Source organism: Chrysochloris asiatica, unplaced genomic scaffold (genome assembly GCF_000296735.1).
Source record: "Chrysochloris asiatica unplaced genomic scaffold, ChrAsi1.0 scaffold00034, whole genome shotgun sequence".
In the NCBI taxonomy this organism is placed as follows: domain Eukaryota; kingdom Metazoa; phylum Chordata; class Mammalia; order Afrosoricida; family Chrysochloridae; genus Chrysochloris; species Chrysochloris asiatica.
In genome coordinates, this window is record NW_006408552.1 from 18286084 (window position 1) to 18308279 (window position 22196).

The following is a 22196-nucleotide window of genomic DNA, read 5'->3' on the forward strand; positions in this document are numbered from 1 at the left end:
GTAGGCAGGACTCATTGTCCCCCACTCAGAAGGCTTGTGCCATGTCCAGTACCTATGAGGGATAGATACCGGGCCTGGTGCCTGCGTGCCTATCAGCATGCCCTCTCTGACTGTGATTTCTTGAGACTGTATTATATTTTATGTTCCCCCTGGAGTGGACGTCACTTGGATGTCTGTTTCAGAACCTAGCTTCCCTGCCCATTGCCCTCTGGGCAGGGCTCTTTGAGGCTGGTTTACCTCAGGCTGCTGCTTTGGGTTATGAGACCCCTTGTTCCTGACCCTTGTTTCTTTTTACACTGTGTGTGAGGACCGTAGTCTGGCAGAGTATGCAGGAGGGAGCGGTGTTAGGTGGGGCTTGTCTAGCCCAGCGAGTCCTCAGGGTCTATCTGCCCCTCATGGAACCTGCTGTACCCGAGAGTCTGGGAGAATCCGGAAACGTGAGGCCCACCCATACCGTGAATTGATTCTTGTCAGTTGCTGTTGAGTGCACCCTAACTCCAGGGGTTTTCAAGACCGGGGCCTTTCGGAAGCAGATGGACAGGTGTTTCTTTCGAGGGGCTTATGGGTGGAGGAGTGTGGTCATCATTTGTATCATCAGGGACTCCAGGTGGGAGAAGACTAAGATAACCAAATCCACTGCCATCCAGTCAGTGCCAGCTCATAGCAACCCATGTAGCAGAATAAACTATTCTATAGAATTTGTGTTTAAAAATTTTTTTTTTCTTTTCTAAAACTTTTTATTGTAAGTTGTTAGTTGTAAATTGGGTGAATGTTTACAGAGCACATCGGTTTTAGTGTTCCATTCAACAATTCATAGACACTTTGTTCCATGCCCCATAATGTAACAGCAGTCACTTGTCCCACTCCCTCCCTGGGCCTCCTGTTTCCTTGCTGCCTCCTTTCCTAACCCTTCTGAACTATGCCCTCGGCAAATGCTGCCCTTTTGATCTCAAAAGGTTGCTTATTCTGAGGTGTGCGTACCTCCTTAGTGTTGTTCCCCTTACAGACCAGTTTAGTGTGTGGCTGAGAACTGAGTCGTGGGGGTGAGTTCACTCTCCAGACCTGAAGAGGGACGAAGGGACATAGTTTTGGGTGTTCCACCAGCTTCTCTCCAACCATTTAAGCCTGGTCTTTGTTATGATTTTGAATCTTGTTCCACATTTTTCTCACACTTTATCCAGGACCTTCTCATGTGGTTCTTTCCAGAGCAATTGGTAGTGGGAGCCAGGCACCATCTGGTTCTTCAGGTCTCAGGGTTGTGCAAATGGGTGTTCCCACGGTCCCTTAGAATACAGGACTAATTGTTTCCCTGGGTTTTCAATTTTCATCACTCTTCTTTGCTTGGTGGGCAACAGTGTTGCCTGTCTCTACTAGGCTGATATCATACTGGGTTGAACTGGCTCTCTGAAGGTGACCCTTCCTGCTGAGGAAGTAAAAGGCTCCAATGATCAGTGGTCTAAGGATAGCCAATGCTGCGAATGCTGCAAACAGGTCACTTTTCATTTGGATGCTGGTGCTTGAGAGAAAAACCTCTTCACAATGAGCCCCTGTGTAATTTTCAATGCATCTGCAAAATGGGCTGGGAATAGTAGGTATCACATAACAAACTCCCCCATTCAGACAAAATGACCTCTGGCGGGGACCACGGGGCTTTTCGTGATCTGTTGGCATCTTAATTTTTAAATAGTTGTTCATTCTTGGTCAAAAGGTCAGAGTTGAAACAGCACCCTTTTGGGATCAGGTGTTCTCTACCTGCGTCCTGACGCCACCTTCTTGTGTTTATTTTTAACTTTGGTTTTCAGAGCGTTCGTGTACATTTTGTTACGTGACACTGATTGCATTTCCGCAGCACTCTTCCCACTTCTTCCCTGCGTTTCCCGTTTCTGTTCACCTTTTGCTATCCTTTCCTACCTTCTGAACTTTCTTTCTGGGCAAATGCTGCCTTTTGGATGTTGAATGACCGAATGACTCGGAAGGGTTTTCTATGTGGTCCTCTTTATGAAAGCAGGTCTCCAGGCCTGTTTTTGGAGGACTGCCAAACCTCCAGCCACACATGTTCACAGCCACACACATTCACTGTTTCATACCATCAGGGACTCTGAATGGGAGAAAAGTAGCATATCAGAGCCCGCTGCTGTCGGCTCAATACCAGCTTACAGGAACACGTGTGACAGAGCAGAACTACACCCCAGGGTTTTCATGGCTGGGACTTGCCCGGAACCTCTCCAGGCCTGTCTGCCTGCTAGGCGTTCATTGGCCTTTGGTTTGTTCCTCAAGTGTTCACCATGGGCGCTGCCTGGGACTCCCTTGAATCACTTAGAACAGAACAGGGCTGGACCATGTGGCCCTGCCCCTGTCTGTGCTTCCCCAGTGCTGAGACCTCATGGGTATACTGGTGGAGGAGAGGTTTTGTGGGGATGCCCTGAGGGTATGGGGCCATGGGTCCAAGCTCTCTGCCTCTTGCAGTACAGGGTCACTCATGGCTATCCTGAGAGCAGAGGGGATCATCCCTTGTCACGAGTCTGTCCCCTTCTTGGGCATGGAGAAATGAAAGTGCTCTGTCCCAAGCACCTGCTGACCACACTAGTGCCCATCTGTCACTTCTTCCTGCAACAGCCACCCTCCTGGCCCCAGACATTGCAGTGCTTTCCCTGTGTGGCTCCAGGCCTGTGTAGGGACTGGTTGATTTATGTGCAGGTGGCCCATTTTGTGACCAGTGTGTTTGGTGGGGCAGCTCTGTTGGATGGCCATGGTGCATGGCCAGGGTAGCAGACACATTGTGTGTTAGGCTTCCTAGCTCCTGGAGCTGGTGGGAGGGGCTGGTGTCTGAGCCACTGGCCTGTGGGATCCTTCACATCACACTGGGGGCCCAGTGTAGGCTGTGGTATGGATCCAGAACCTGTTTCATGAACATGTTTATGGGGAACAGCTCAGAGAATTAGAGCCCTCAGTCTCCATGCTGTGTCTGGACTCCCTGGAGACTGGGCTCAGCAGGGAAGGAGAAACGGCACTCTGAATTTTAAATGGATTTGAATTCTTTCCAATTAGCAACCTGAGCCACTGCTTGTCTAGGTGGTTAGGACCCACTCAGCTCTCTGCTCTCCATGTTTTCTTCCGTAAACCTAAGTGGTTCTCAGGTTTAGCACATTTTCACTGTGGCCTCTCATAGAAAGCTCAGGAAATCAGGGGAAGGCAAAAGTGGGGAGGTTAGAGTGAGCCTTCTTGGTCCCTTCCCTTGGGAAGCATCCAGAATACCCTAGGAACATTCTGGAATGCCACTCCTTGACTTGTGATCTCCTTTCTACAGTGTTCAGTAGGAGAGAGAAGACCCACCTCCACATTTTGGAAAGTCCCAGGGAGAAGATGTTAGGTGTGCAGTCTAGGCCCCTGCTCCCTGCCTGGTGCTTGGGAGAGCAGGGGGCCAAGGACAGGGCTGTGGGGCCCTGGCATGGGAAGGCTTGTGCAGTGGGGGGTAATGCTGGGACTTTAAAGAAGACTTCATCATGGTGGGGTGAGAGAGGACTTTTGGTGTCTGGTGGAACAGCTGCTGGTGTGAGACCCTGGGCTTCTCGTGGTGAAGAGAGCCTACTCTACAGCTCCCTCTCTCTGCCCTACCACTTTGCTCCATAGAAGCAAAGTAGGGCTCTGAGGGGCTCTCATTGTGGGGGAGGCATTCTCTTCCTGGATGAAAGCTCTGGGCCCCCCGTTCACAGATATGCCACAGATACACCTGCCACAGGCCGGGGGCTCAGCAGCAAAGTTGTCTCATCTGTGTACTCAGAAATGATGATGCTTGTTTTCCAGTCCCTGGCTGACGGTGGAGTGCAGCCCAGTTTTGCATCTGTCTTGCTTGTCTTCCCTACGTGCCCAGAAGGGCCTGGGGCAAGGGCTGCTGCAGTGTGGTCTCCCCATGAAGGGGTGCTTGGGGCTTTGTGTCTGACTTTGAGGAGCAGGTGTTGCTCTTGGGAGGTGGTGGGTTCAGTATGCAGGGACACAGAGGCATGGACAGATGGGTAGAGGGAAACAGAGAGCCCGAGGAGCTGCCTTCAGCTCCCTAAGCTCGCGTCCTTGGGGACCAACCTTTCTTCCTTCACACCTGGTGGAGCAAACTCAGAGGCCCACCCAGAAACCGGCCTAACCTATGATGGGGACTCTTGGGCATCTCACCTGCTCTCTCCTCCTCTGCCTCTCGTGGTTGCTTGTCTCCACTGGACCCGTCAACACTGTCTGGCGCGAGGCCCTGTCGTCCTGCTTGGTGGTGAAGTGAGTGCCCAGCTCCTGCCAACCTGTCACACAGCTGCTGCTGCTCCTGCCTCTGCTCTTTTCAGTTGTCGAACCCCATCTCCCCGGTGTTGGGCCAGGAGGGAGGTCAGAACACTGCTTGCTCATCAATCCAGTCTCCATTCAGGGGTGTGGCTGGGAGTGAAAACAGAATGACCTCAGTGGACCATCCTGTCCCAATGGGGGACACACCCCATGTGGTTACACAGGGCTCGAGGCAACAGTGATCCCTTCCTCGGCCGCCCAGCCCCATATGCTGCAGGTGCCATGCTGGAACCTGTTCTGCCTGCTAGGAAAGGTCCCTGGTTTGCAGCTCAGCAATGATGTGAGGAAACAGGGTGTCCTGGCCCACAGTCGCCTGCACCTGGAGCCCTGGGGGGACATGGCTGCAGGCAGGCCTTACTCTCTCTGCCCAAGTTGTTATTACATATGGTGGTGCTGTGTTGGGTTTCCAAGGAATGGTTGGTGGGTCTGAGCCACCAACCTTGTGGTTAGCAGTTCAGTGCTTATCCTACAGTGCTTTATTGTGTCAGTGTGGCCCCTCTACCAAGCACCGCATGACTGGTGTCTGCATGTGGGGCCTCCTGATGTGGTGACCCCAGGAGAGAGTGGGCAGCAGAGCTCTCCCTGTGGTCGGTCTCCGGAAATGGCCTTTGTAACTTTGTCTTCTGTGATTCTGTTCCCAACGTGTTCTCCAGTTATGGGAGTTGAGTTGTTGATGTCCTTGAGATTGGCCTAGCTTTCCCAGCCCCGGCTCTAATCTGTTTTGTGGCAAATGGCAATCAGTGCCTTGGGCCTTGAGAGCTGACTTTGTGGCTAGCCCCATTTAGTTTACGCAGTTTCCTGACTCTGGAAGTTAGCTGCAGATGTAGCTGCTCAGAGCACACAAGTGAGAGTCTGGGATCTGAGGATGCATGGTATGTTTGCAGACCTGCAGACGAACGATTGTGTGGCATCATGGAACCCAAATGGATCGACAGCAAGGGGTCTGACTTCAGTAACTCCTAAGTTCTGTCAGGGGATGAGTGACCAGCTTCCTCTCCAGACGTCCCCAGTTTTGTGAGCGTCGTAGACACAGGCAGAGATCCTGAGGGCCTTGAACCTCCATGAACAGGTGCAGGGACACTTTCCCCCACACTCAGACCTCCTTCCAATGTTCTTCTCTTGGCAAATGGGGCAGCTACCCTCTCCCCACCAGACCTGGACCTTTGGAGTCCTTGGTATCCTGTTTCCTCCAGGTTTGAGGTTCTGGTCTCTGGGTGTGACTTGTCCATGGCATTCCCTCAAGTAGTGAGCTGCATCTCCTTACTGCCTGCTTGCCTTGCTGAAAATCCTCCTCATTTAGTGTCCTCTTCGTTAAGCACCCTCCTCACTGAGTGCTCCCCTCGCTCAGCACTCTCCTCCCTCAGCGCCCCCATCACTCTGCGCCCCCCTGCTCAGCGCCCCCCTCGTTCGGTGCCTGCCTCCATGCTGTCCCTTGTAGCCAGTGGGGGCCTTTCTGAGAGGTTCATTGGTTTTTTGTCATCCCTGTCTCCATCTCTGTTGTTTCTTCCTTGATCTTAGGAGGAAACCCCAGACCCTTAACATATAACCACATGACCTGCCTTGTCCTAGCCCTGTGTGCCATGAGGTCCCAACATAGATGTGCTGTCCCCCACGCTCCTGTAGTCCCTGCTAGCCTTTGTAATGGTTCTGCCTGCTGTCCACACGTGTAGTCACCCCACACACTGCAGACACTTGGAGAACGGGGGCTGTGTATTCTGCTTGGGACAGCACTAAAGGGATTAACAGGAGCATGTGACCCAGGCCTGTGGCCACCAGATTAGGAAACAAGAAGCTGTTGTCCACACAGAAGGGTCAGCTGTGTTCACCACACTCATATTCCCCTGCCCCGCGGGGTCCTCGATGTACCTTTCCAGCTCGGGACCATCACTCAGATAGACTGCTTTATTACAGACCCTTCGTGTTAACTCAGTGTGTTTGAAAGGCCCAATTAGAGGCACAGTAGCACCATCTATCAGCTGCTTTGCCCAGCAGCATAAAGATAGAGCTATTTATTTTGAGGTCTAGGCTTTCTAATGAACCCACAGTCCAAGTGGGCAGCAAGGAGCTTGCCAAGTGACTGAGGTGCGACGATGACAGATTACATATGTCTCAAGCAGTGGGGCCTCTGACGTCTTCAGGGGCCTCCTCAGGGCAAGCTTTCCCAATAGAGTTGTGCTGGGGGATGTTGAGCAAAACCTGGAAGAGCCCAGACACATTCTGCTTGTCCTCTAGTGGTGATCAGGTGCCCCTATGTCAGGCCAGCACAAAATGACAAGGAGGGCCCTGCAGGTGGTGGGCTGGGCTGGGATTCTACTCCAGGAACCTGACACTTGTGATTGGGCACCTGTGTTGACTTGTATACATCACTGCTCACCTTTGAGGGTATTAGGAATGCAGGTGTATTCACGTGATGACATTGGAAGCTGCCCATCGGTTGCCATCCTCGAGGTGTCCATCCAGCCTTTAAAATTTTTTAAAAAAATACTTTAATTTTATTTTGTGTGGTTGTTGGTAAGTGCTGTTGAGTTGGTTCTGACCCATAGTGGCCTTGTATAGGGTTTCTGAGGAGCGGCTGGTGAGCATAAACCAATATGCAGTGGAAAATACACCAACCAGCAGCTTTTACAGGTACCAGGTAGTGACGCCGATGACATTCTTCAGGCTGTGAACCATTCTCACCCTACTTTTCCAAATTGTTCCTCCCCCAGTCACATCTACATACTGTTACCCAAGTTTCCAGTATAATCTTTTGAGTTGCTGTTGCTAATTTGATTACATACAGATAGTTCTGTAAAGAGTATAGCACTTGTGGCAGACATTGTTTACTAATTTTTATCATTACTGATGTCATGTGGATCTAGGTTGAAAGCTGAGAACACCAGAAAGATGTATGATGGTGGTGGTGGTTGTATGCCACTGAGTCAGTTCCGACTCATAGGGATTCTGTTTTGGGGTTCTGAAGCTGTAAATATTTGTGGGAGCTGAAAGCCTCATCTTTTTCCTGTGGAGCAGCTATTAGATTCGAACTACTGACCTTGTGATTAGCAGCCCAGCTCATAACCCACTACGCTACCAGGGTTCCTTAGAAAGATGTTTACCTGTGTTTTATTGACTACACAAAGGCATGTGAATCATAACAAACTATGGATGACATTGCAAAGAATGAGCATTCCAGAACACTTAGTTGTGCTCTTGAGGAGCCTGTAAATAGACCAAGAAGCAGACATTAGAACAGAACAAGGGTATACTCAATAGTTTAAAATTAGGAAAGGTGTGTACCAGAGTTGTATCCTTTCACCATACTTATTCAATCTGTATGCTGAGCAAGTAATCCAAGAAGCTGGACTATGTGAAGGAGAACATGGCATCAAGATTAGAGGAAGATGAATAACCTGTGATATGCAGACGATACAACTTTGCTTTCTGAAAGCAAAGAGGACTTGTGACACTTACTGATGAAGACTACATTCTTCCATATGGATTACATCTCAGTACAATGAAAATCAAAATACTCACATCCATACCAATAGACAGCATCGTGATAAACAGAAATAATATTGAAGTAGTGAAGGATTTCATTTTACTTGGATTGACTGTCAACACCCATGGAAAGTCAAGAAGTCAAATGACATTGAATAAATCTACTGCAAAAGATCTCTTTAAAACCTTCAAGAGCAAGATGTCACTTTGAGAACTAAGGCGCGCCTGACTCAAGTCATGGTATTTTCATTTGCCTTCTATGCCCATGAATACTGGACAATGAATAAGAAAGACCTAAGAAAAATCGATGCGTTTGAATGATGGTGGTGGCGATGAACATTGAACATACCATGGACTGGCAGAAAAATAAACAAGTCTGTCTTGGAAGAAGTACAGCCAGAATGCTCCTTAGATGTGAAGGTTGTGGGGGACCTGTGTTTTGACTCCTGGGGGGCATATCTGTGCTTTCAGCCCAGAGTCCCCCCAGGTCTCCAGGTCTTAGACCCAGGGTTGAGCTTTCCTTGCTCGTGGTGCCCTGGCTTCTCCACCTTGGGGTCAGGCCTTTGACTTCTGAAGAACTCAAAGCTACATCTGCAAGGCAAAGGGTGCTGACTAATTGGCAGCCTTATTTCTTTATTTCTGGCTGGCATAGTAAACAGCTTTGATCTGGAGCTCTGTGGGAGCAGATTAGAGGCATTTCTGATCAATTCCTCACCTGCAGGGACACATGGCTGCAGTGAGCCTATCAACTGGGCCCTGCCGCCAGGCTCGCTCTGAAATGGGCTTAATTGTCTAGTGTTCATTGTCTCAGTGCCCGCCTCTGAATGACGTCACTTATTGAGGGTGGCCACCCCTCTCCTGGAGGCAGAGGCTCTTCCCTGCTGGTGTCCTAGAGGGCTCCTTCAGTCCTGTGTTGCCTTAGAACCAACAGGAAACAGATGGAACCATGCGCTGGTCCCTCATGTCACCCCAGGGCCACCAGGGGCCCAGTGGCAGCCTCCTGGCTGTGAGGGACAAAAGTTCAATTCTAGTCACTGTAAGCAAGAGCAAATGAGCATATTGCCTGCCCGAAGACAGGGCTTGCTGCTGGACCCAGGGCCAGGGAGGTGGACTAACAGTCAGGACCTCTGGAGTTCACAGTCCCCTGGGGATGATGAGAGAGAATTTGTAGTTGTTTTTAAGTGCCATTGAGTCAATTCTGACTTATAGTGACCCTGTATAGAGTTTCCAAGGAGCATTTGGTAGATTTAAACTGCCAACCTGGTGATTCATAGTCCAATGCTGATTCCATAGCACCTTACCAGGAATAGCCATGGTTTAAAATGACATCAAGTGATGTCCTCCCCCTTCATGGTAGTGGCCTCCCCACCGGTGGCCTTGGTTGCTGCGAGGCTCTGGTGGTATGTTGACCCTGTGGGCATCAGCTCTTGGATGTCCCAGCCCCTCCTCATGGGGAACAGAATCATCATAGGTCCTCCCACAGGGCTCCTAGAGACAGGAAGATAAATGGGTAGCTATAAGCACAGGCCACCACTTGTCTATCAGTTTGTCATACTGTGGTGGCTTAAGTGTTGCTGTGATTCTGGAAACTATGCACCAGTATTTTAAATACCAACAGGGTCAATCATAGTGGACAGGTTTCAGCTGCACTTCCAGACAAAGACAGACTAGAAAGAAGGAGAGATGGACTACTTATGAATAGCTAGTCACTGAAAACCTTCTGAATATTGAAACATGATGAAGGAGCACCAGAATATTGTTAGATACAGTGTGGGAAAATGAGCCTCTCAGGTTGGAAGGCACTTAATGACTGGAGAAGAGCTGCCTCCTCAAAGTAGAGCTGACTGTGATGACACAAATGAAGTAAAGCCTTTGGGACCTTCTTTTGCTGATGGGGCACAACTCAAAATGAGGCAAAACAGCTGTAATCATCTATTAATAATCAGAACAAAGTATAAATCTAGGAAAATTGGAAATTGTCAAAAATGAAATGGAAATACATCAATATCCTAGGCATTAGTGAGTTGAAATGGACTGGCATTGGCCATTTTGAATCTAACAATCACATGGTTTGCTATTCCGGAAATGATAAGTTGAAGAGGAAAGGCGTTGCATTCATCATCAGAAAGAACACAGCAAGATCTGTCTTGAAGTGCAACGCTATCTGTGATACAATAATATCCATTCATCTACAAGGAAGACCAGTTAATACCACTATTACTCAAATTTACGCACCAACCGCTAGAGCCAATGATGATGAAATAGAATTTTACCAACTTCTTCAGTCTGAAATCGATCAAACATGCAATCAAGATGTATTGATAATTACTGATGATTGGGAAGCAAAGGTTGGAAGCAAAGAGAAAACATTAGTTGTTGGAAAATAAAACCTTGGTGATAGTAATGATGTTGGAGATCACATGAAAGAATTTTACAAGACCAGACTTCTTCATTGCAAATACCTTTATAAAACAACATAATTAATGATTATATACATGGACCTCACCAAATGGAGTTGTTGTTGTGAAGTGCCAAATAGAGTACAAATAATTAAAATTGACTACATCTGTGGAAAGAGATGGGAAAACGTTCTGTATCATCAACCAAAACAAGGTCGGGGCAGACTGTGCAATAGACCAAGTTCAGCTGAAGCTGAAGAAAATGAAAACAAGTCCTCAAGAGCTAAAATATGACCTTTTACATACCCCTCCTGAATTTAGAGATCATCTAAAGAATAGATTTGATGCATTAGACACTAAAGACTGAAGACCAGAAGAATTGTGGGATCAAGAACATCTTACAGGAAGAAAGTAAAAGGTCATTAAGAAGGGAAGGAAGGAAGGAAGGAGGGAGGGAGGGAGGAAGGAAGGAAGGAAGGAAGGAAGGAAGGAAGGAAGGAAGAAAAGATCAAAATGGATGTGAGAAGAGACTCTGAAACTTGATCTCCAGCATAGAGTTGCTAAAGCCAATGGAAGAAGTGAGGAGGTACAAGAGCTGACCAGAAAATTTCAAAGGTCAGCCTGAGAAAATAAAGTCAAATATTATACTAAATGTGCAAAGACCTGGAGCTAGAAAACCAAAAGGAAAGAACTTGCTCAACGTTTCTCAAGCTGAGGGAACCAAAGAAGAAATTCAAGCCTTGACTTGAAACATTCTCTGGGCAAAATATTGAATGATTCAGAAAGCATCAAAATAAGGTGGAAGGAGTACACAAAGTCACTGTACCAAAAAGAAATGGTTGATGTTCAACCATTTCAAGAGATAGCATATAATCAAGAGTGAATGATACTGAAGAAATAAGTCCAAGGTTCATTGAAGACATTGACAAGAACAAGGCACCGGGAATTGATGGAATACGAATTGAAATCTTTCAACAAACTGATACAGCACTTGTTGTTGTTGTTGTTGTTAAGTGCCTTCGAGTCGGTTCCGACCCATAGTGACCCTGTACAGCACTAGAGGCACTCATTCATCGATACCAAGAAATTTGGAAGACAACTACCTGGCCAGCTGACCAGAAGAGATTCATACTTGTGCATATTCTAAAGAAAGGTGACCCAACGGAATGTGGAAATCATCAGACAATATCATTAATACCACATGCAAGTAAAAGTTTACTAAAGATAATACAAAAACAGCTGTAATCATACATTGACAGAGAACCTTCAGAAGTTCAAGCCGTGTTCAGAAGAGGACATGGAATGAGGAATATCATTGCTGACATCAGATGGATCTTGGCTGAATGCAGAAAATACCAGAAAGATTATTACCTGTGCTTTATTGACTATGCAAAGGTATTTTATTTGTATGGCTCATAACAAGCTATGGACAACATCCTGCGAAGGAGCATTCCTGAACACTTAACTGTGCTCATGAGGAATCTGTACATGGACCAAGAGACAGTTGTTCGAACATATTTTAAATTAGGAAAGGAGTGTGCCAGGGTTATATTCTTTCATCATACTTACTGAGTCTGTATGCTGAGCAAATAATCCGAGAAACCAGATTATATGAAGAAAAACATAGCATCAGGATTGGAGGAAGACTTATTAACAACATGCGATATGCAGATGATCAACCTTGCTTGCTGAAAATGAAGAGGACTTGAAATATTTACTGATGAAGGTCAAAGACCACAGTCTTCAGTAAGGGCTGCACCTCAATGTAAGGAAAATAGAATTCCTCACATGAGATCAATGAGCAACAGCGATATAAATGGAGAGCAGATTGAAGTTGTCAAAGACATCATTTTGCTCAGATCACTCATCAACACTCACGAAAGCAGCAGTCAAGAAATTAAACAACATATTACATTAGTTAAATCTGCTGCACAAGAGCTCTTTAAAGAGTTGAAGAGCAAATATGTGAATTTTAGGACTAAAGTGCGCCTGACCCAAACCATGTTATTTTCAATAACAGCATATGCATGCGCAAGTTGGACAGTGAATAGGGAAGACCACAGATGAATTGATGAATTTGAGCTATGGTGTTGGAGTAGAATATTAAAAGTACCATGAACTGCCAAAAGAACAAACTGGTCTGTGTTGGAAGAAGTACAGCCAGAGTGTTTCTTGGAAGCTAGGATGGCCAGACTTGTCTCTCATGCTTTGGACATATTATCAGAAAGGACCAATCCCTGGAGAAGGATGTCATGTTTGGTAAAGTGGAGGGTCGGAGAAAAAGAGGAAGACCCCCAATGAGATGGATTGGCACGGTGACAGCAGCGATGGGCTCAAACGTTGCACTGATTGTGAGGTTTGTGCAGGACTGGGCGGTGTTTCGTTCTGCTGTGCATAGGATCGCTGTCAGTCGGTACCTACTCGATGGCACCTAACACCATAAGCACAGGGCCTGCTAACTGTCAGGTTGGCTGTTTAAACCTGAAAGCTGCTCTTAGGAAAGCCTACCAAGGGTTGTTATGAGTCGGTACCGACTTGACGCCACTTAACAACAGCCACAACAGTGAGTTTCCTGCTGGAACTGTGGTGTGGAGGAAGCACAGGGCCCTCGTGCCACCCCGTGCCTTCCCTAAGTCCACCAGGCTCTCAGCACTGCCCACATGTCCATCTATCATGGTGTTTATCCTTAGAGCTGTGCCCAGCCTGCTTTTCATGGGGGACAGCGGGAGCCAGTCTGTTAGTGGGACACATGTATCACTGTGGCTCCGAGCTGGAAGGTGAGGCTTGTTCCTGTGATGGGGCATGCCCCTTCTACACATCTCCCTCCAGGACTGGAGGTACCCTGTGTTCACTAATATCTGGGTGACCCCTGACCATGCCCAGGATGGGTGGTGCTCTCTGTTCACTCAGCTCCACAGGGTGTCCCCAAGCCTTCTTTCCCCGGCTTTCTGCGCCTGGTGGTCACTGTCTTTACCTTGCCCTGTGTCAGATGTGGGAGAGGTGACCTTGGGTGCCACTGTAGTGGCAAGCAGGCTCTCCTTGTGTGACTCCTGAGGTTTTGAGGTGTGTGCAGCTTAGATGGAACCAAGGACTGGGATTCCACTGACCTAAGTGTGCTGTACACCCAAAATCAAAGCTGATGAGGGGTCTGTGAGAGCATGCATCTGGGCTACAGTTCCCTGCCCAGGGGATCAGGGACGCTCATAGGCCCCTGTGGTGCCATCTGGCTGCTCTGTCCAGTTTCTGTGTAAACTCTGTGTAGCTGGGAGGAAGGCCTTGCTCAGAAAGGATGGGGACAGAGATTGTGTGTAATAGGGGCTCCACTGAGCACCCTGGAGGGTACTGTCTCTGGCCCTTCTCAGACCACTTTGCTTCGATTTTTCCAGTGGGTGGTGAGAGGGAAGGGAAGCAGGGTTTGCTGGAGAAATGTCAAAGTCCATTAAGCCTTAGTGCAGGAGTGGTAGCCTGGCATGCAGCCAGTCACATGAGCCCCTGCCCAACCGACTGGCCCGGAGAAGTTCATGAATGTGTTTCTAAAGGCTGGTTGTGCAGGTGGCTCATCCAAGGGGAGGTAGGTCCCATTTCAGGGCTGCACAGGGTCCTCAGGTAGAGCCCTGTGAGGGGGCAGAGGAGAGAGATATATAGCACATAGCAGGATCATGCACTGCTGAAAACTCGCTGCTAGCCACCAGCTGTGAAGTGCTAGGAGACGGGCCCACAGGAGCTGTACTTACCCTGATTGTGGAGGGAGGAGGCACAGGCCTGGGAGGAAATGAACTTGTGCCTCGGGGCTTGCCCCTTACTGAGTGCACAAGCACTGCGGGGGGCCCTGGGTCCCTGAATAGCACTCTGATTTTTAGGCTGGAGGAGCTGAGCAGACTGGTGATCTAAGAAAGAGGCCCACGTGATGCCGTGTAAGACTTGTGGAATTCTAGCTGAGGCTTTCTCAGTGCCATTCTGCAATCTGCTGTCATGCTTCTGAGTTTTCTTCATGGCCCAACTCCAGACCAGCCGTTTGCACCCACCTGATGGTGCTTTGGAAGTAAAGCCTGGCAACTTGCTTCTGTATAGAGCAGTTCCACTCTGTAACACACAGAGATGCCACGACTCCTGATTGACTGCACAGCAAGGGGTTTGGAGTTTTGCTTTGATTTGGAGGCAGAGGGATAGGCATGCAGGCTATCAGTCGCTGGATGGCAGTTTCTCAATTGCTAACTGAAAGTTAAGAGGTTCGAGTCCACACAGAGGCACCTTTGGAGGCTGCTTTGGCCTTGAAAACCCTGCAAGTGCATTGCTACTCTGACACATAGACTTGCTATGAGTTGGAATCTACTTGAAGGCAGTGGATTTGGTCACAATTCTAGAAACAGATTTTTTTTTAGAAAGGCTCTTGAACGGAGCCACAGTCCCCCTACCCTCCTTGAGGGAGAATCTTGGCATTGCTTGTTTTGTTAAATGCTGTTGAGTCGGTTCTGACCCATAGTGACCCTGAATAGGGTTTCCGAGGAGCAACTGGTGAGCTTCAACCGCCAACATTGTGGTTCAAACTAACTTTGCAGACCAGCATATTAACCCACAGTGCCACACTTGTAAAATGGAACCTTCCTGAGAACTCAGCAGAGCCCCAGCCACACTCACTCAATGACTCCTGCTTGTAGCACAGAAGGGGCCATCAACAATTATGTGCATTGAGGATGCGTGGCTGTCTTTCAATAAAACTTTATTGACAAAATAGCCCAGTCCAACCAGTGCTTGTCTTCACGATGCAGTCCTCAAACAGCAATACCCAGAACTGATAACTATGGCAAACATGAGGACGTGCGTTCTGTTATCACAACCAGCACTTTTCAGAAAGACACCATCAGATCTGTGCATCCTGCACTTTTGACGAGATAGGTATCCACCAATGTTAGACCTGGGACAGGTGGTTCACAGCTTCCTCAGCCCTGATGTGGACCGACCATCAGGCAGCAGGCAGAATAGCGTTAGTGCCCTGCAAATGCCCTGGGTGCCACCTACTCATCCCCTTCTGCCCTGCTTGCCCCTGACAACCTGTCCACTGTTTACTGCCTCTGTTGGCTTCCCTTTTTCACAGTGTCAAAGAATTGGAATCATACAGCATGTCACCTCTTCAGACTGACTTCTTTGATCAGTATGCATTTACGGTTCCTCCCTGCCTTGCCTGGCTTGATAGCTCATTTCTTTTTAATAATGCGTTGTATAGGTACACCAGTTTGAAGGACACCTAATGAAGGACGTCTTGGTTGTTTCCAAGACTTGTCAGTTATGAAAACAGCAACTGTGAACAATTCTGTGCAGGTTTTTGCATGGACATACATTTTCAACACATATAGGTTTATAAATACCAGGGAGCCTGTTTGCTGGACTGTGTAACAAGTCTTTGGTTAGCTTTGTAAGAAACTGCCTATTTCCCAAAGTGGCTGTCACAGTTTTCATTTCCAGCAGCCATGAATGAGAGTTCCTGTGGTTCCACATCCTTATCAGCATTTGGTGATGTCAGTGCTGTGTGGGTTTTAGCCATTCCATTCGGGGTATTATGGTACCTCATGGTTGTTTTAATTTTCAGTTCTCTAATGACGTGGTGTGTTGAGCATCTTTTCATATGATTACTTGCTTTTTGCATGTCTTTCAGTTCAGATCTTTAGCACATTTTTGAATGGAATTCTTTGTTTTCTTACTGTTGAGCTTTTAGGGTTCTTTGTATATTTTGAATATGAATTCCTTATCTGATGTGTGTTTTGCAGATATTTTCTCCTGGTCTGTGATTTGTCTCTGCATTCTTTACAAAGAATGGAGCAGAAGTTTTTCATTTTCTTCAAGTCCAATATAACCATTTTTTTCTTTCATGGGATGTGTCCATTGCCCTCAATTGGAGAAATTTTCTTCCAGTTCTTCAACTATTTCCTCTGTGGACTTGTGTGATTCTTCTTGTTCTGGGATGCCAATAATTCTTAAGTTATTCCTCTTCATGTTTTCCAGCTTGAATCTTAGACCGTCTTCAGAATTTTTTATCCTTTTTTGTGTTTGTTCTTCTATCTTATTGGTATTGAGAGATTTGTCTTCCAGCTCACTGGTTCTGCCTTCCATCTCATCTATTCTACTCCTCTGCCCTTTCAGAGTGTTCTCTATTTCTGATATTTTGTTATTGGTCATTTGGACCTCTTTCTATAGGTTTTGAATTGTTTCCAATGCTGTTATCTATCTTATTTGATTGTTCCTGTAGCACTTTCCTGACTCCTTCCTTATTTTTCTCAACTCCATTGTAAAGTGTTTTGAAACATTTTATGATCATTTTTCTGAATTCCTTCTCAGGCATTTCCAAGGCCTGCTCTCCTTCCAGAATGGAGTCCAGGTCTACTTCTAGGTCGTTTGTCTCAGGTATTTTATCTTGTTTCTGGACATGTGCTGATATGGTCATCTGCTTTTGCTTCTTGGACATGTTTAATGATATCTGTGGCCTTAATACTTAATTGAGTATGTGTTTTGGTATCTGTGGCCTTAATACTTAATTGAGTATGTGTTTTGGTATTTTGTATGCTTTCTGATTGCTTCCAGGAAGATGTGATCGGGATGTGGGCTTCCCTTTTCACTCTTCTTATTGTTTAACTCAGAGTAACTTTCACAGGTGTTGTCTGTTTCCCTGGTATATGGCAGTTGGTATTGGTTCTTGCCTGGGTTTCGATGTTTTATAGAGTGTGATTGTATGTTGGCTGTATGGCAGCAGTTGCTGACTCTTCTTGCATAATATAGGGAGACACAGAGTCCTCCAAAGGCAGAAGGGATAGCATATAATAGCAAAACAACACCTTTGGGGAAAAAAAAAATGAGAGAAAAAAAAAAAAGACTAAAAAACAGCAACAAGAAAAACAAGACTTATACTGCAGTCTTTAATCACAGAAAAGGGAGAGGAGGGAAAGAAGAAAAAGAAGGAAAAAAAAAATCTGTAGCCTAATATGAGTATGACTTTAATGTCCTCTCTTCAGCTTACTGCCTTCAAAGCTGCCCGAGAGATTCCAAGATGCTAGTGTTTGTTGTTATGCTACACCTCAGGCTCCAATCCAACCTTCGGCCTGTTTTGCTTTTAAACTCTCTTTCCCTCCCTACAGCCCTCTCCTTCTCTTTCCTGTGTTAAAAAACAGAACAAAAAGCAAACAGGAAAAGTTCAGGGCTTGCTCTTGGGCTGAGTATCTGTCGGTCATTTGGTTTTAAGTGGAAACTATCTCTTTAAATTTTGAGGCGATCTGTGCACATACATAGTAGAATCCTGCGAGGGTGGAGCTGGGGTGTCCACTAGCTCAAGCACCCCTGTAGTCACCAGAATGGAGGTACACAGATAGCAAGGGACCAACGAACAGATACCAAAAAAAAAAAGAATGTCCACACCTCTATCTCCGCGGCTCTGTCAGGCGTCCGTGGCTGCTCTGATCCTTCCCCCGCTTGGCCTCACACAAGATGGCGGCTCCTGGAGCAGCTGAGTGTCCCGAACCAGAAAGCAATGGATTTCTTGCTTTTGCCACAAACTCCCCCAGCTATAAGTCTTCCAACCTTCTAAATACTCCTTTATATGTGGTTCAGAGTTCTGGGACCATCCCCTGAGCCTTATTGGTCCTGTATTCTGTGTTGTTGCCAGCAGAGCTCGTCACCGCACTTCCACCCGATCCACCATCTTGTTTGTCTCAGCCATTGCCCTCAATTGGGACCTGTCTGGTGTTTTCTTGTCATTAGATTGGGGTTGCACCTTTTTAGCAAGTAAACCATGTAAGTAATGTCCTGGTTTACTTGATGATGGGATCCATAATATCAATATGATCACAAATGGTGATGTTCACTTGGACTTCCTGTTCAAGATGGCACCTGTGGAGTTTCTCCAGTTACTTTATTATTGTTTCCTGAGCAGTCAATCAATATATTGTCTTGGGGAAGATGCTTTGAACTTGGCACATACTCAGTTTTCTCTCAAACTTTCACCCACTCATTTTGAGTTTTCCTGGGTAGATCTTGTCCACACCAATTATGACTATTCAGATGGTGATTTTTTTTTTTTTTTTTACTTCATTGCTTCTACAGTTACTTATTTGATAAGGTAGAGTTGTGTTGTCTCCCCATTTTTTATGTGCTCCATTATTTCCACCAATAGAAGCTGTGGGTGTTTATTTTCTGGGTGATAGCCCAAGATTATATTTATTTGACTTGCTCAAACTCTGTCAGCTGGAGGCCTGGTTGAGCTGTAGAATAAACATTTGTCTGTCAACCCAAGGCTAGTAGTTCAAACCCACCAGCTGCTCGCAGGAGACAGATGGGACTGTCTGGTCCTATAAAAATTGAGTCTCTGAAACCCTGTACAGGGCCACTATGGGTTTGGTTTTGGCCACTGGGAACTATTTTGCATTGGATCTTTTACCCATTTGGTTTGTCCCATCTTATTTTGAGCATTCCCTGACTTTCTTGTTTTTTCCTTGCTCCATTCTTGAAATTTACCACTTCTTCAAAGAGCCCAGTTTTCTTTCCCTGGAGAGTGGTATTTAGATACCAAGATCTGGGTACCCGGTGCTCCCCTTGATGCTGGTGTGTCACCACTTCTAAACCTTCTCAGTGGACAGAGATTGGGAGCATATGTCTGTGCGCAAACCCATGCATACACACGTGTTTATCTGTATCTATCCATGTGCTGTTGTTAGGTGTTATTGAGGTTGTTCCAACTCATAGTAACACTGTGCACACCAGAACAAAACACTGCCCAGTCTTGCACCATCCTCACATTTGTTGTTATGTTTGAACTTTTTGTTGTTTCCACTGCATCCACCTCATTGGGATGTCGTCTTCTTTTCCACTGACCCTCCACTTTTCAAAGCAGGATGCCCTTCTCCAGGGACAAATCCAAACTACATGAGATGACGTCTCACCATCCTCACATCTAAGAAATTTTCTGACTGTATTTCTTTCAAGACACATTTGTTTGTTCTTCTCGCAGTTCATGGTATATTCAGTATTCTTCACCAACACCATGATTCAAGAACATCCATTCTCTTCTTAAGTCTTTCTCACCCATTGTCCAGTTTTACATGTGTATGGGGCATCTGTATGTATATTAAAAGCCACGAGTGAGTTCATCCTGATGCTCGTTTCCCATCCAGCACTTCTGGGATCATTCTCATCTTCGCTTTCCTTCCTTGTAATGTTTTTGTTTGACATTAAGAGACCTGGCTCATTACATCATTCTGTTTACTGATTTGTTTAATCTTAGTATATATGTGCAGAGTCCTAGTGTAGTGCTGTAAGGATAAGCACTGAGCCACAAGATTGGTGGTTCAAATTTACCAGCCACTCCTCGGAAACACTATATAGGACTGCTATGAATTGGAACTCTCTCCACAGTACTTAGCAATCACTGAGTAGTATATATGTACAGAGTGTGTATATGTGTGAGAAATGAATGTCTTTAGTTTTGCAGGCTCCTGTCATATTACTGTTTCCACATGACTTAGGCTCAGATCTCGGTTGCCACCCTCTTCAGTGTTGCCCTTTATTTGGAATGCAGCTAGGTTCCACACTTATAGTTTGTAGTTTGCTTTGGGGCTCCCTCCTTGTTCTGGCTGAGTTTTAAAATATTTCCTCTTTGTGGCACACAGTTCTGTGTTTTAACAGATGCATGGAGCCATGGTCAGCACAAAGAGCAGTTTTCCACCCCCAAACCCCCTTCGTGGTTAGCCCTCCTCCCTGCCTGGAAACCGTGGGATTGTTTTCTGTCCCGTGGTTTCTCCTTCTTCAGAATGTCGTACAAACAGAATCACACAAAATGTCTTTAGCATCTGGCTTCTTTTGCTCAGCCAAGTGCATTCCAGACCCATCGCCACTGTCACTTGAATCAATAGCTCACTGTTTTGGTTTGTTGAGAGATTTGCTTTATTATTCACCAGGTGAAGGGCATCTGGGTTGTTTCCATTTTTAGCGAAATTGAATAAAGTAGGACTTCACACTGGTTCTAACCAGTTTAGTCATTGCTGACAAAGCAAAACCGGAGCAGACCCAAAATTTGAAATTAGGGTAATCTGAAATAGGAAAACTTATGGTTGAAACCCTGAAATGGGAGACTTAGAAGACACATATAGAACCTTTCAGGAACCTGATGTAGGAGATTGCATTATTGTTGGACTGTGGAGAGTAACACACAGTCAAAGTAGTGTGTGGCTGCCATCTTTCAGCAATGTTGCAACGTTGTTTCCAACTCTGTTATTGCAGAGATTTGGTGGCTGTGGAATTTACACACTGCCCTTGTTTTCTACAAGGCAGATTAAGTTTCTAGCAAGGATTTGACCTGTAATTCCCCCCCCCACCGCCCCCTCCCCCCAAGTCTAGTTATCATTCCAGTTCACTTACATTTAAAACATTTGGGTCTGTTCTTGGTTTGCTTTGTTGACCATGACTGAACCAGGAAGAACCTGGTCAAAATCTTGGAATAAAACTGCTATAAAAGTTTGTAGGTTTTGTGTGAACAGAATGTTATTCTTGGGTAGATAACCTGGGAGTGGGATTACTGGGTCACATGCTTAAGTGCACATTACTTTTATAAGACTCTATGGACTGTGAACCACAAGATCCACAGTTTGACTTCACCAGCTGCTCCACGGAAGAAATATGAGGATTTCTGTTCCCACAAAGATTTTAAAAAGCCTCAAAAACCCTATACAGGGTCACTGTGAGTTGGAATCCATTGAATAACAACAACAATAAGTGTGTGCTTGTAAAACTTTCTCAGTGTCTGTCTAACTTTATAAGAAACTGACAAATTGAGTTTCAAAAAGGGCGTCCATCTGCATGGCGTTGCTACCAGCGATGCTCCACATCCTCATCAGTGTGTGGGCTTGTCAATGTTTTTGATTTTTGCTATTCTAATAGATGTGTCGGAGTCCTGGTGTGGCACTGTAGGATAAGTACTGGACTACTAACCACAAGGTCAGTGATCCAAGCCTATTAAGCTTCTCCTTGGGAATTCTATACAAGGCTGCTATGAGTTGAAACTGACTTAATGGTACTCAGCAGCAACAACAACAGATGTGTTAAGGAGCCCTGGAGGTGCAACAGTTAAGTGCTTGGCTACTAGCTGAAAGGTTGGTGGTTGAAACCCATCCAGCTGTTCCTTGGTGGAAAGACCTGGTGATCAGCTCCTGTAAAGATGACAGCCTAGGAAACCCTATGGGGCACTTCTGCTCTGTCCCATGGGTCTCTGAGTCAAGACAACAGTTGTGTGGGACAAACTGGGTTTTAAGGGAGCCCTGCCTCACCCTGCCCTGCACCTGCTTCCCAGCCCTGCTAGCACTCACTTCCTTTTTCAAGTGTCAGAGTTTGTTTGGTGACTGCTGAACTGTAGCCATAGCTCTGCATTGGTAGAGCCATTCCTTCGTGTGACTTGCCATCGGCCATGGTCAGTTTTCAGCTGGTGGGGGTTTGTTTCCAATGTCTGTTAAAACCCTTAGGTACCAGCTCCGCTGTACCCCTCACCTTTCTCTCTCAGTCATGTTGCTTCTCTTATGGGTTTTAGTCTCTGGTGACACAAACATGGAGCCTGGTGGTGCAGTAGGTTAAGCAAGGCTGGCAGTTCAAACCCAACAGCTGTTCTGTGGGTGAAAGATGTGACTGTCTGCTCCCATAAAGATTTAGAGTCTCGGAAGCCCTAAAAAACAAATTCTGTTTTGTCCTGAAGGATCCCTATGAGTCAGATTTGATTCATTGGCAGAGATTGGGAGGCACAAACTGTTTACACTCAGTTGATAACCCTAAGATTAGCGGCTTGAACTCACTCAGCAGTACCTCGGAAGAAAGGCCTGGAGATTTTCTGAACAATCAGCTATTGAAAACCCCATGGAGTACAGTTCTCCTCTGACACATGTAGGGGCACCATGAGTGGAATCTACTTAAGAAAAACCATCCACTGAAAACCCCGTGGGACACAGTTCTACTCTGACACATGTA

The 22196-nt window shown here is 46.3% G+C and overlaps 1 protein-coding gene and 1 pseudogene across 1 annotated transcript in view; one reads left to right on the forward strand and one right to left on the reverse strand.

The window, feature by feature from the left end:
- Positions 1-22196, forward strand: part of MAD1L1 (MAD1 mitotic arrest deficient-like 1 (yeast)) — a 361165-nt gene that overhangs the window by 84401 nt on the left and 254568 nt on the right. The window lies entirely within an intron of this gene.
- On the reverse strand, positions 1318-1671 carry LOC102833877 (annotated as a pseudogene).